General features: G+C 40.7%; 1 protein-coding gene across 2 annotated transcripts in view; it reads left to right on the top strand.

Moving 5' to 3' along the window:
* The window catches only part of KCNAB1 (potassium voltage-gated channel subfamily A regulatory beta subunit 1), a 422,364-nt gene that overhangs the window by 375,288 nt on the left and 34,756 nt on the right, over nucleotides 1-12,320 (top strand). The gene's annotated exons all lie outside the window — the stretch shown is intronic.

Genomic DNA, 12,320 nt, shown 5'->3' on the forward strand with positions numbered 1-12,320 from the left:
TGTCTAGTTATTTCCAAGATTGTTGTGATAATACCATGAGATAATACAAATGGAAGTATTTTATAAATTGTAATGTCCTATACAAATATTATGAGATCATTATTGTCACATATGTTTATACTTCTAGGAAAATATATATATATATGGTCTTAGTACGATGTCATTATTAAAGTTTCAACCAGGCAGCAAGACACAAATGAAACAAAATTTCAAAGAGAGATGTCAAATCTCCATTGATATACTTGCAAAGGAAAAGGGCAGGGGTTGGCTCCATATCTCTTTGTTTCCCCCCACCCCCACCAATGTTTCATTTTAAGAAATTAAAAACCTACAGAAATGTTGAAAAAATAAACAGCCAACACTCTTTACCTGGATTTACCAAATTGTGCTATATGCTATATTTTGCCTCTATTTTTCCCTCTCTTACTTTCTCACATTGTGATGTTTCACCCATAAGTACTTTCTTTTTTTTCTTTTTCTTTTTTCTTTTTCTTTTTCTTTTTGTCTTTTTACCATTTCTTGGGCCGCTCCCATGGCATGTGGAGATTCCCAGGGTAGGGGTCGAATCAGAGCTGAGCCGCGGCTGCGCCAGAGCCACAGCAACGCAGGATCCAAGCCGTGTCTGTGACCTACACCACAGCTCACGGCAATGTCGGATCCCTAACCCACTGAGCAAGGCCAGGGATTGAACCTGAAACCTCATGGTTCCTAGTCGGATTCGTTAACCACTGAGCCATGACGGGAACTCCCATAAATACTTTCTTTATCTCCTGAGACTGGACATTCTTCGACACAAGCATAACACATCATCACATTCAAGGACTTTAATACACTACCATTATCTACACAAGCCATACTCAAATTTCTTAAAATGTCCTTCATAGGATTTTGATGTTGTTGTTGTTATTGTTGTTTGAGAGGGAGGTGAGTCTATGATTTAATTAAGAATCCCATTTAGTTGTCATGACTTTTTAACCTCTTTTAGTCTAAGGCATTTCCTCCACCTTTTTTTTCTTTCTTTCTTTTTTTTTTTTGTCTTTAATGAAATTGACATTTGTTTAAAAATCTAAGCCAGTTGTTTTGGAGAATGTCTCTCAGCCTGGATTTGTCGGATTGTTTTTTCATGATTAGATTAAGCTCAAACATCTTTGGCAAGAAGATGACACAGGTGTTTTTGGCTCCTTCTCAGTGTGTCTCTTAGAGGGCCCAGGAGGGCCATTGTGTTCCATTATTGGTCATGTTAAAGTTGATCACTCGGGTAAGATGATGTGTCAGTTTCCCACCATGACCATATCTCTGTGACTTGGTGATGAGTAAATAAGTTGGGATGTGATTCTTTGAGACCGCATGAATAGCCTCGTCCCTTACAACTTGGTTTTGACATCCCCTGTGGTTCCCTGCCTGCAGTAGTTATTACAATGGGGGAAATTACAGTTCCCCTCCCCATTTATGAATGGGCATTCTGCTGTAAACCAAGCTTTCCCTAACTCTCAGTTCTATGCCTCTAGAGCCTGCTCAGCTTGCTTCAAGAATGTAGTGATTGAAAGAGAGGAGGACAGAGGATCTAGAGATAAGGGCATATCTGGAGGAAACTATGCTGTGAGCGCCTTCCCACTTGAGCAGGGCAGGGAGCTGCCCCTTCATTTCAGCCCTGGTTGATGGTGGAGAGCTGCCTGATCCCCATGGTTGGGGAGCAGACCTGACTTGTATCTGGGAAATCTAGAGATAGAGAAGGGGGCTGGATCTCTATTCTAGTGGTACAGCCAGAAGAGTATACCCTCCCTGGGAGTAACCAGGGGGGCAACTGCAAATGTTTCCTATGTGGAGACATGTAGGGTCTGCCCTCTAGGAGGACAGCCTCCTGGGGCATGGGAACTGGAGCTGGACAGCCAGAGCTAGTAGAAGAAGGGCTCAGGGGAGAAGCAGAAAGTAGAGGAATAGAGAAGCCACCATGCTCCCTCTCACTACTCCCTGCTGCAGGCATTTATCTCAGCAGGTCCCAGCTAGGAAAGGGAATGGAATTTGAGTTTGGAGATTTGATTGAGATCTTTAGAGGCTGTGTTTATGATCTAAAAGGATGTCAGGACTCTCTATTACCCAAGAATGGGCAGCAAAGCTGAGGGACCAGTCTGAGTTTTCATCAGGGCCAAGTTTTCATTGTTCTCACTGAATGTAAAGGGCCAGTGGGAGAGAAAAAATAAATTTGGGTTGTAATTACATTATCATGAGTCATGCTCATTCCACATGCTAGTTATATATGTTTAACTATATAATTTTAAATTGATATGCTTAAATTACACAGGGAAAAAAAATTAACTCTTCCATTAGTTTCAAAGAACAAATGTGTTTGCTTTATAAGAAAATGCCATTATGTCCAATATGATTGGAAATTTAGGAAAGCCTTATATGCTAAAGATTCAGGTCTCCACAGGTTACAAAATAGGCCCTTGCCACCTGTATAAAATGTATAGAGACACCCCTCGTACCCTACAAACCCTCCCCAGGCATCTAAGGATTTTTGAAAATGCCACTTCTATTTTGAGGAGTAATTGCCAATGTTAAAATACTAGAAAAGATTACAAGCCACAAGACGTCAACCTTTGCAGTTTGAACTTCATACATCCTTTCTAAAGGCATCTTTATGTTACGTTTTGTTTTACATTCTTTTTGTTGTTGTCGTTGTTGTTGTTTTAGGCCACACCCATGGGATATGGAAGTTCCCAGGCCGGGGTGAAGTTGGAGCTGTAGCTGCCAGCCTATACCACAGTCACAGCAATGCCAGATCCGAGCCACATTTGCAACCTACACCATAGCTCATGGCAAGGCCGGATCCTTAAGCCACTGAGTGCGGTCAGGGATTGAACCCATGTCCTCTTGGATATTAGCTTCGTTACTCCTGAGCCACGATGGGAACTCCTGTTTTGAGTTCTGAAAGATGACCAGTGTGACTAGTTTCAGTGAAGGCAGTCATACCAAATTATAACTAAATGAGATATTTACAGATAATTTTCTGAAACTCTAGTAGAGTCAACCCAGAATTTACTTATATAATAAAATCCATTTTTGTGATCATTGTTTTTAAAGCACCAGTGGATAGAAGGAATGGATAGAGGGAAGCAGTAGAAAAAAAGAAAGTTTAATATTATCAATATTCTCCTTTACTTGGAGGAGAAATGAGAATGCATTGCTAGCATGGAAACTGGAAGTATGTTTAGCGATGGAACCCAATTATCCCTAGAAATGGGTGCTTTTATCTAAAAGACAAGAGAAAAAAACAAAATGACGTAAGAATTCATGCAAAACCTAACAAAAAGCAATAAAGGGAGATACTGGGACCAAAAGAAAAAAAAAAGAAAAGAAAAATTGTGAAAGGGAAAGAGGATGAAATTTCATTTCTCCCATCCATTTCCCCTACTCCCTTCTCAAAAACATTACAAATCTTGCAAGCGCCTTTCTCAAAACACCTACAGAATGCATTTTAAATGTCATCTCACAACACTCGGGTTGGCCGAGAGAAGACCAGGTTAGAGTAAAATTACTCAGATCTACAACTTGCCTCATTCATGTATTCACACTGAACTAATATTTTTGAATGCCTGCTAGACACTAGGCATTGTTCTTGATGCATGGGTTAGAAATAGGAATTAAATAGACAAAAATCCCCATTCTTGTGGGACACATTTGTTCTAGCAGGAGAGATAGGAAATAAACGGTAAAACAATTAAAAAATTAAAATTATGTAGACTATTAGGAGGTGATAATTGTGGAGTTCCCGTTTTGGCTCAGCGATTAATGAACCTGACTAGTATCCATGAGGATTCAGTTTCAAGCCCTGGCCTCGCTCCTTGGGTTAAGGATCTGGCATTGCCGTGAGCTGTGGTGTAGGCTGGCAGCTGTAGCTCCGATTCAACCCCTAGCCTGGGAACTTCCATATGCCACAGTGCAGCCCTAAAAGACAAAAGACAGGGGGAAAAAAAAGTGATAATTATTATGGAAAAAAGACACAGTAGAAAAGGGTGATGAGAATAGGAATGGGAAGGCTGGGAGTTGGGGGTGATCACCGAGAAGGTAAAGACTTGGAAGAGTAAAGTGAGTAACTGGGAGGGAGATAAGGGTAGTATTTCTGGCTGGAGAAACAGTGCAGAGGCCCTGGAGTGGAGGCAGCCTACTGTTTGGAACATCAAGGACACCAATTTGGCTGTAGAGAGCAAGGAGAAAAGAGAGTTGAGGCAGATGTGTTTAGTGAGATTACAGGGCCCAGGTCTTTTGGGGCCCTCTGAATTTTGGACAAAGAAATGATATGCTTTGACTTACATTTCTAAAGAATCCCTTTGGCCTGGAATTAGAATAAATTACAAATGGGCTGGAGTTCCCATTGAGGCTCAGTGATAACAAACCCAACTAATATCCATGAGGACGCAGGTTTGACCCCTGGCCTCGATTAGTGGATTAAGGATCCTGTGTTGCTGTGAGCTCTGGTGTAAGTCACAGATGTGGCTCAGATCCTGCATTGCTGTGGCTCTGGTGTAGGCCAGCAGCTGGAGCTCTGATGGGACCCCTAGCCTAGGAACCTCCATGTGCTTTTCGTTCTATTTTCCCCCGGTTACCCCTCACATCCCCCCTCCACCCTCCTCCCTCTTCATCCCCCCTTTTTCCCATTTGCCCTTTCCGTATTTCTCCCTTTTTCCTCCCATCATTTTCACTTAATCTTTACCCCTTGAGTTTCCGCCTATTTTTTCCTGTCTCCCGGCTTTTTGTTTCTTTGCAGGGTGGGTGTAGGTTTAATCCCTGGTCTGGGATTTTTCCATGCTGTGGGTGAGGAAAGAAAGGAAGAAAGAAAGAAAGAAAGAAAGAAAGAAAGAAGAAAGAAGAGAAGATAGAAGAAGAGAAGGAATGAAGGAAGGAAGGAAGGAAGGAGAATAAAAAGAAAGAAAGAAAGAAAAAGAGAAAAAAGAAAGCAAGAACGAACTGCACCTACATAAATCCGCAAAGAAATAAATAACGAACGAACGAAATAACACCGCCTCCCTACCCTTACTTCAATCTTCTTCCTGCTTTCCTTCTCTCCTCACTTCCTTACCTACATCCATTCCTTCACGTCCTTCACTCCCTTCACCTCCCTCCATACCTCCTAACTTACCTTCAGGAAGGAAGGAAATAATTATAGCAACCTAGGTGAGAGATGATCATAGCTTAGATGTGGAAGTGTTAAAAGTGGTCTGCTTTGAAGAAATAGTATTGTAGAGCCAGAAGTTCCTGATAGATTAGATGTGGGCGTGACAGAAAGAACAGTGAAGAATATGCCAAGGTTTTTGAACTTCTGAGCCAACAGAAGAATGGAGCTGCCATCAACTGCTATAGGGAATACCATAGGTGGAGCTGGTTTCTGGGGGAAGATGGAGGCCTGGGTTTAGTCTTCTTGAGCTTGAGGTGTTCATGAGACATCCAAGTGGAACTGTTGGGTAGGTAACAGGCTCTGGTCTGAGGAGTACCAGGCACAAAGGGAGGTAAAGTGAGGCTGAAAACAAAGAATTATGAAGTTTGAGACCCCCAGATCTCTCCTCTCATTTACCTCCTGGTCACTAGCAGCCAAGTTACACTTTCCCCAGGCAGGAAATAATAAAATATTTCTTGGGAGGAAATGAACTATCTCAGGAAAAAAACTAACAGATCTTGACATTGTTGTGGAAGAAAATCCCAGTGGGGAAAAGTGGCAAGTGCCCTAATTGCTCCCACAGTGCCGAACGCCATCCAAGCGCACTTTTAGTGCTTTACTCTTAAATGTGAACAGAAATCCAAGAATCACCTGACATTCAAATAAAGCCATGGATATATAAAAGAAAGAGGTCAAGTAAATAGAAGAAAAGTAAAACAGTGTAAGAAATGATGTTAATATATTTGGTGAGGGACAAGAAGATATTACATCAATGAAAGAACAGGATGAGAGAGCAGGAACAACATAAAACTAGAAAAAAATCTTAGCCATTAAAAATATAATGTCTAAAATTTTTTAAGTCAATAAAGATGTTGGATATTAAAGTTGAGGAAATATTCCAGAAAGAAGGGCGAGATGGACAATAGGAGTGAAAAGATAAGAAAATTAAGGTTCTGTCCAGGAATTCCAACATTTATACATCCAAAATATTTCTAGAGAGAGAACAAATAAAATGGAGGAGAGTTGGCTATCAAAAAAAAACAAGAAAATTTTCAAGTTTAAAAAAGTCTCCAGATCAAAAGTGCCCACCAAGTTCCCAGGACAATAAATGAATAAAGATCCACACAAAGTAACATTATAATGAAATTTCACAACTGAAAAGATAAGGAAAAGTTGGAGTTCCCGTCGTGGCTCAGTGGTTAACGAACCCGACTAGTAACCTTGAGGCTTCGGGTTTGATCCCTGGCCTCGCTCAGTGGGTTAAGGATTTGGTGTTGCTGTGAGCTGTGGTGTAGGTTGCAGATGCGGCTCAGATCTGACATTGCTGTGGCTGTGGCATAGGCCAGCAGCTACAGCTCCGATTCAACCCCTAGCCTGGGAACCTCCATATGCCATGGGTGCAGCCCTAAAAAGACAAAAGACAAAAAAAAAAAAAAGAAGAAGAGATAAGGAAAAGCATCCTAAAATATTCCAAAGACTTAATAGAGTATACACATGAAGGATCCTGAATAGGGAGTGCCCAGGTGTTCTCAACAGCAAAACCTTAGAACCAGAAGACCATGGAACAAGCCTTCAAAATTTTAAGCAAAAAGATAATGGGAGTTCTCATCGTGGCTCAGTGGTTAATGAATCTGACTAGGAACCATGAGGTTGTGGGTTCGATCCCTGGCCTTGCTCAGGGGGTTAAGGATCCGGCGTTGCCGTGCGCTGTGATGTAGGTTGCAGACGCGGCTTGGATCCTGTGTTGCTGTGGCTCTGGGTAGGCCAGTGGCTACAGCTCCGATTGGACCCCTAGCCTGGGAATCTCCATATGCTGCGGGAGCAGCCCAAGAAATGGCAATAAGACAAAATATATATATATTTTATATATATAAAGTAAGACAAAATATATATATATTTTATATATATAAAGTAAGACAAATATATATATATTTTATATATATAAAGTAAGTTTTGTTTATGTTTAAAATATGGGAATTTATGAAGTAAATTAATTTTATCTGGATGGTTTTATGTCATAGAACCTGTGAAATATGTTAAGAACAAATAGCAGAAATGTGTAAATGTGCATTTTTTAATTGTAACTGAAGTGTTTATACTCATTTCCTGATGTCTGTCTTTCACATACTTGGTTGGAAGTAACATTGAATATATATGATGGGCAAACTACCAGCCAAGGGTGAGGAAATAATAGCATTTTGACTTTCCTATCTCCTAAACACAATTCCTCAGAAGCTACTGGAAAATGCACTCCATATAGGAATGGAGGATGAGAGGATAAAGCCACAAAGAGGAAGCCATGTATCCAGTTACATTAAAGGGGAGAAAGGAATTTTCAGGATGACATAGAAAGAGGTGCAGAATAGCAGCTGTGCAACAGGCACAGAGAACACCAACCTAGATTTTGGCAGGAGAATGGGGGCCCTAGATGGGATGTTGTCAGGGGGGAAACAAAAGGAATTTTTCACAAGCTTGACAACATGGAAAACTATTGAGAGACATTTGCACAATGTATGGGAAGCTTTAGTTATAACTCCAAATAAAACTTAAGTTAATGAAGCAATTGTCAACTAAAGGAAAATGAAAAGTTACAGAAGGAAATGTAATCATTGTAAGCTGCTCTGCTCAGCAATGGACACTAAGTATGGAGTCATTGAAATGAACACCTAGGGGGTTCCCACTGTGGTTGAGTGGGTTAAGAACCTGACTAGTATCCATGAGTATGGGGGTTCAATCCCTGGCCTCACTCAGTGGGCTAAGGATCTGGTATTGCTGCAAGTTGTCGCCTAGGTCACAGACAAGGCCCAGATCCCATGTTGCCAGGGCTGTGGTGTAGGCCGGCAGCTGCAGCTCTGATTAGACCCCTAGTCTGGGAACTTCCATAGGCCATAGGTGCAGCCCTTAAAAAGTAAAAGTACAGAATATGGATTTAAGCCTAAACTGAAATGTGAATATACTGGGAAGATAGTGAGGATAGACGTGTATGGAGCTAAAACTCTTACCTTCACAGGATGTCAATAGATAATGTCTAAAAAAGCTGGGCCAAGAGAGCGATGCGTATATATAACTGAGAAATGTAGAGGTTAATATCAAAATGAGCAGCTACATCTGTTGTAAGCAGTTACCTCTAGGATGCAGGCTGAGTCAAAAGACTGCTGCTTTTGTTTGTTTTTGTTTTTGTTTTTGTTACAAGCCCCTTAGCATGGACTCTTTAAACACTATGTGTGTGTTACTTTGGCAAACTAAAGATTAAGACAGCAACCACACACATACACACAAATGAGAAAAAACGTCAGTGGTATTGAGTTGCCAGTATTAAATCTGATATCATGGCTCTCCAGGTCAAAGCCCAGTCCTGAGGGGTTAGAAATAAACAACTAATGCTAGTTTTCCTACCCTAGATTCCATATTCAGAAGCCAATCCATTTCTTACCACATCCCTCCAAAAACGTGCCAGCACCAGAGACCTACACACCATTTCCTAAACAGGCTGTGCTGAGTCACACCCCTTCCCTCAGTGGCTCTGAAGCAGGCTGTGCCATATAGCCCATTGCAAGATGAGAAGAAAGCATAATTTCCATTTATTTTATATTTTATCCTTAAAGTTTCTATTTACTATATATATTTTATTTTTTATCTTCGAACTATCCACTGGTAATTTCAGACATTAAAAAGTAGCAAAAATAGTACAAAAGATTCCTATATACCCCTCACCCAGATTCCCCAAGTGTTAGCATCTTACATAACTATTCATAAAAATCTGGAAATTAACATTGATACAGTAATATTGTATAGTCTATAGGTCTTCATATTTCTCCAGTCAGTCCCACTAATATCCTTTTCTGGTCCAAATCCAATTCAAAATGATATGTTGCAGTCTGTCATGATGTTTCTTTGGTTTCCTTTAAGCTAGATCACTTCCTCACTCTTACTTGGTCTTTCATAATTTTGACACTTCGGAAGACCCTTAGCCAGTTATTTTGAAGAATGTCCCTCAGTTGAAGTTTTTCAGATGTGTGCTAGTGATTAAATTCAGGGTAGGCATTTATGGCAAGAATTCCACAGAAATGATGTATGTCCTTTTCAGAGTATCTTATCAGGGGCTGCATGCTGTTTTTCCCATTACTGATGATGTTAACTTTGATCTCTTGATTAAGGTGACACCTACCAGGTTTCTCCATTGTAAAGTTTCTGTGTTTTCCTTTAGTCTACATCGTGGGTCTGGGTGTGTGTGTGTGTGTGTGTGTGTGTTTAGGGGAGACATATTGAAACAAATATCTTGTATCACACTTTTGCCTACTTAATTGTAGCTCTCGTCAATGATACTTGCTTGAAACTAGTACTGTGATGTCTGCCAGATGGTGATTTTGTATTTCCATCATATATCCTACATTTTTTTAGTTGGTGTTCTTCTGTAAGGAAGAGGTTTTCCTTCTCCCTCATTTGTTTATTCAATTATGGAATAATTTTATTCAGTTATTTATATCATTATGAACTCATGGATTCTGATTTTATTCTATTATTTATGGTTTATTACTATCATTTATTTTGTTGGTACAATTATCCCCAACACTGCCATTTTAAACACCTTTGACACATCTGTCTACACCACAGCCACAGCAACATGGGATCCAAGCCTCGTCTGTGACCTACACCATGTCTCCATCTTTTTTTTTTTTTTTCAGGGCTTCTTTTCTTCCAGGCACAAGCTCACCTGTGCTTTCCTCAGCCCTATACCCAGCCATTTCTCTAAGGAACCCTGGTTCCCTTTAATGGAAAATAGTAGTATATTGAAGCCAAAATCTGGGTGCCATTATATATTTTTATAACATATTGGCATGGTAGTACAGGTACTTATTTTATATATTAACTAATATATCTTTTTTTAAATCAAGAAGCATAATAAATATTTCTGGAAAGCATGGCTCTTTGTTCAGAAAAGTAGGGCTCGTTGTTCCCTTAGCCAGGGAAATCATGGTGGGATTAACAGCTCTCCCTTTCACAATGTCTCTTCCTCTGTTTAGCACTTAGGTTTTCCTCCTTAAGTCATCAAATGATTGTAGTTCACTCAGTTGCCTATGTCTGTCTTTCAACTTCCTCTGTTGAGAGAGGTTCATGTGTAAAAATTATAAGGCAGTGAAGGCCAGGCAAGAAAGAAAGACTACCTGCAGTGTTGCCGTGTCCCAGAAAAGCACCAGGTGGTCACACACACATGGGACAGCTGCCCATACAAAGTGTGTGCTCTTGGGAAACAGAAAAAGTTTCCTGTGCTTCCCAAAGGACCTCTGTGGTTAGCATTTCATTCCTTTAAAGTAACTGTGATGCTCTATCAGGGTTTCTGAGTCCACCTTACTAGATACAAGTGTGTCATCTCTAATTTGCTGAAGTGTTCTCTTTGGTTAAAAGCCAATGAGAATCAGACTGCTTGCTTTCAAATCCCAGCTCTGACACTTACTAGCCGCGTAACCTCAAGTAATTTATTCCCCTCTGTGGTGTGTCAGTTTCCTCATGAGCAAAACAAGAACAACAGTAAACCTATGCTATCAGATTGTTGTGAGGATTAAATGAGTTAATTTACAAAAAACATTTAGAACAAGGCCAAGTACATTATACATGCTAAATTAGTATAAACTTTTTATTAATACTCTATAAGACATATATATGTGTCTTTTTAGGGCTGTACCTGTGGCATATGGAAGTTCCCAGGTTAGGTTTTGAATTGGAGCTGTAGCTACCAGTCTACACCACAGCCACATGGGATCCAAGCCTTGTCTGTGACCTACACCACAACTCATAGCAATGCCAGATCCTTAACCCACTGGGTGAGACCAGGGATTGAACTCACATCCTCATGGATACTAGTCAGGTTCATTACCACTGAACCACAGTGGGAACTCCAGAAGACCCTTGTATTTATGTTAGGGAGACTTATAAAAATGTGACATGGAAACATACAGAAGTTCAGGGCATTACATATAAGGTCAAACTAGGGTTCTGTATCTAATTAAAGACTAGTCCCCAAGAGGGACAATTCATTCTACCTTTTTAGTCACTGACCCCCTCTTTGCCTCCCAGCCAGGCATGTGTTTCCCCTGAAGCACAGGAAGTATGCTGTGTGTGGATAAGGTGGGTGAGTGAGGAGCGTTGGACAAGCCACAGAGAAAAATGAGAACTTTTCCTTCCTTGGCAGCTTTACTCAAAGATTTGTAAAGAAAGTGTAGTCATGGCCGAGTGGTTAAGGCGATGGACTAGAAAGATTTGTAAAGAAAAATATTATCGTTTTAAAGCAAATACCTTATTATGGTGTAGAATAGAAATTTGCATTATTTCTATGCTAAAGCCAAAGCCATCTAATAACGTTTGTTTTTGTGGCCACTTTAGTGGCTCATGTGATTAAAATGTTAAAGACGCACCATCTTATCATCAAACACCTTGATAAATCATTCCTCAGAAGAAAATTCTAATGGAGAAAATAAGGGATAAGAGCCACCTTTGGGTGGGGGAATGGAGAAGAACCTCAGAAATGGGACAGAAAGGGAGTTCCCTTTGTGGCTCAACAGATTAAGGACCTGACATAGTATCATTAAGGATGCTATTCAGTCCCTGGCTTCACTCAGTGGGTTAAGGATCTGGCATTGCCACAAGCTGCCATGTGGATCATAAATGTAGCTCGGATCCCACATTGCTATGGCTGTGGTGTAGGCCTGCAGCTGCAGCTCTGATTCACCCCCTGGGTGTATCAGGGAACACCTGGGAACGTCTGTATGCCTCAGGTGTAGCTCTAAAAAGAAAAAAAAAGAAAAAAGAAATGGGAAAGAAAAGCCCAAAGAGATTAAGGTAAGAGTTCTAGATATGGGTGGAGGGATGCCCTGGGGGTTTGGGATGGAAATGCTATAAAATTTGGTTGTGATGATCATTTTACAACTATAAATGTAGTAAAATTCATTGAGTAATTTAAAAAAAAAGAGTTCTAGGAGTTCCCGTTGTGGCTCAGTGGTTAACGAATCTGACTAGGAACCATGAGGTTTCGGGTTCCACCCCTGACCTTGCCCAGTGGGTTAAGGATCTGGCGTTGCTGTGAGCTGTGGTGTAGTTCGCAGACATGGCTCAGATTCTGCGTTGCTGTGGCTGTGGTATAGGCCAGAAGCGAGACCCCTGGCCTGGG

The sequence above is a fragment of the Phacochoerus africanus genome, chromosome 1 (genome assembly GCF_016906955.1).
Source record: "Phacochoerus africanus isolate WHEZ1 chromosome 1, ROS_Pafr_v1, whole genome shotgun sequence".
Classification (NCBI taxonomy): Eukaryota; Metazoa; Chordata; class Mammalia; order Artiodactyla; family Suidae; genus Phacochoerus; species Phacochoerus africanus.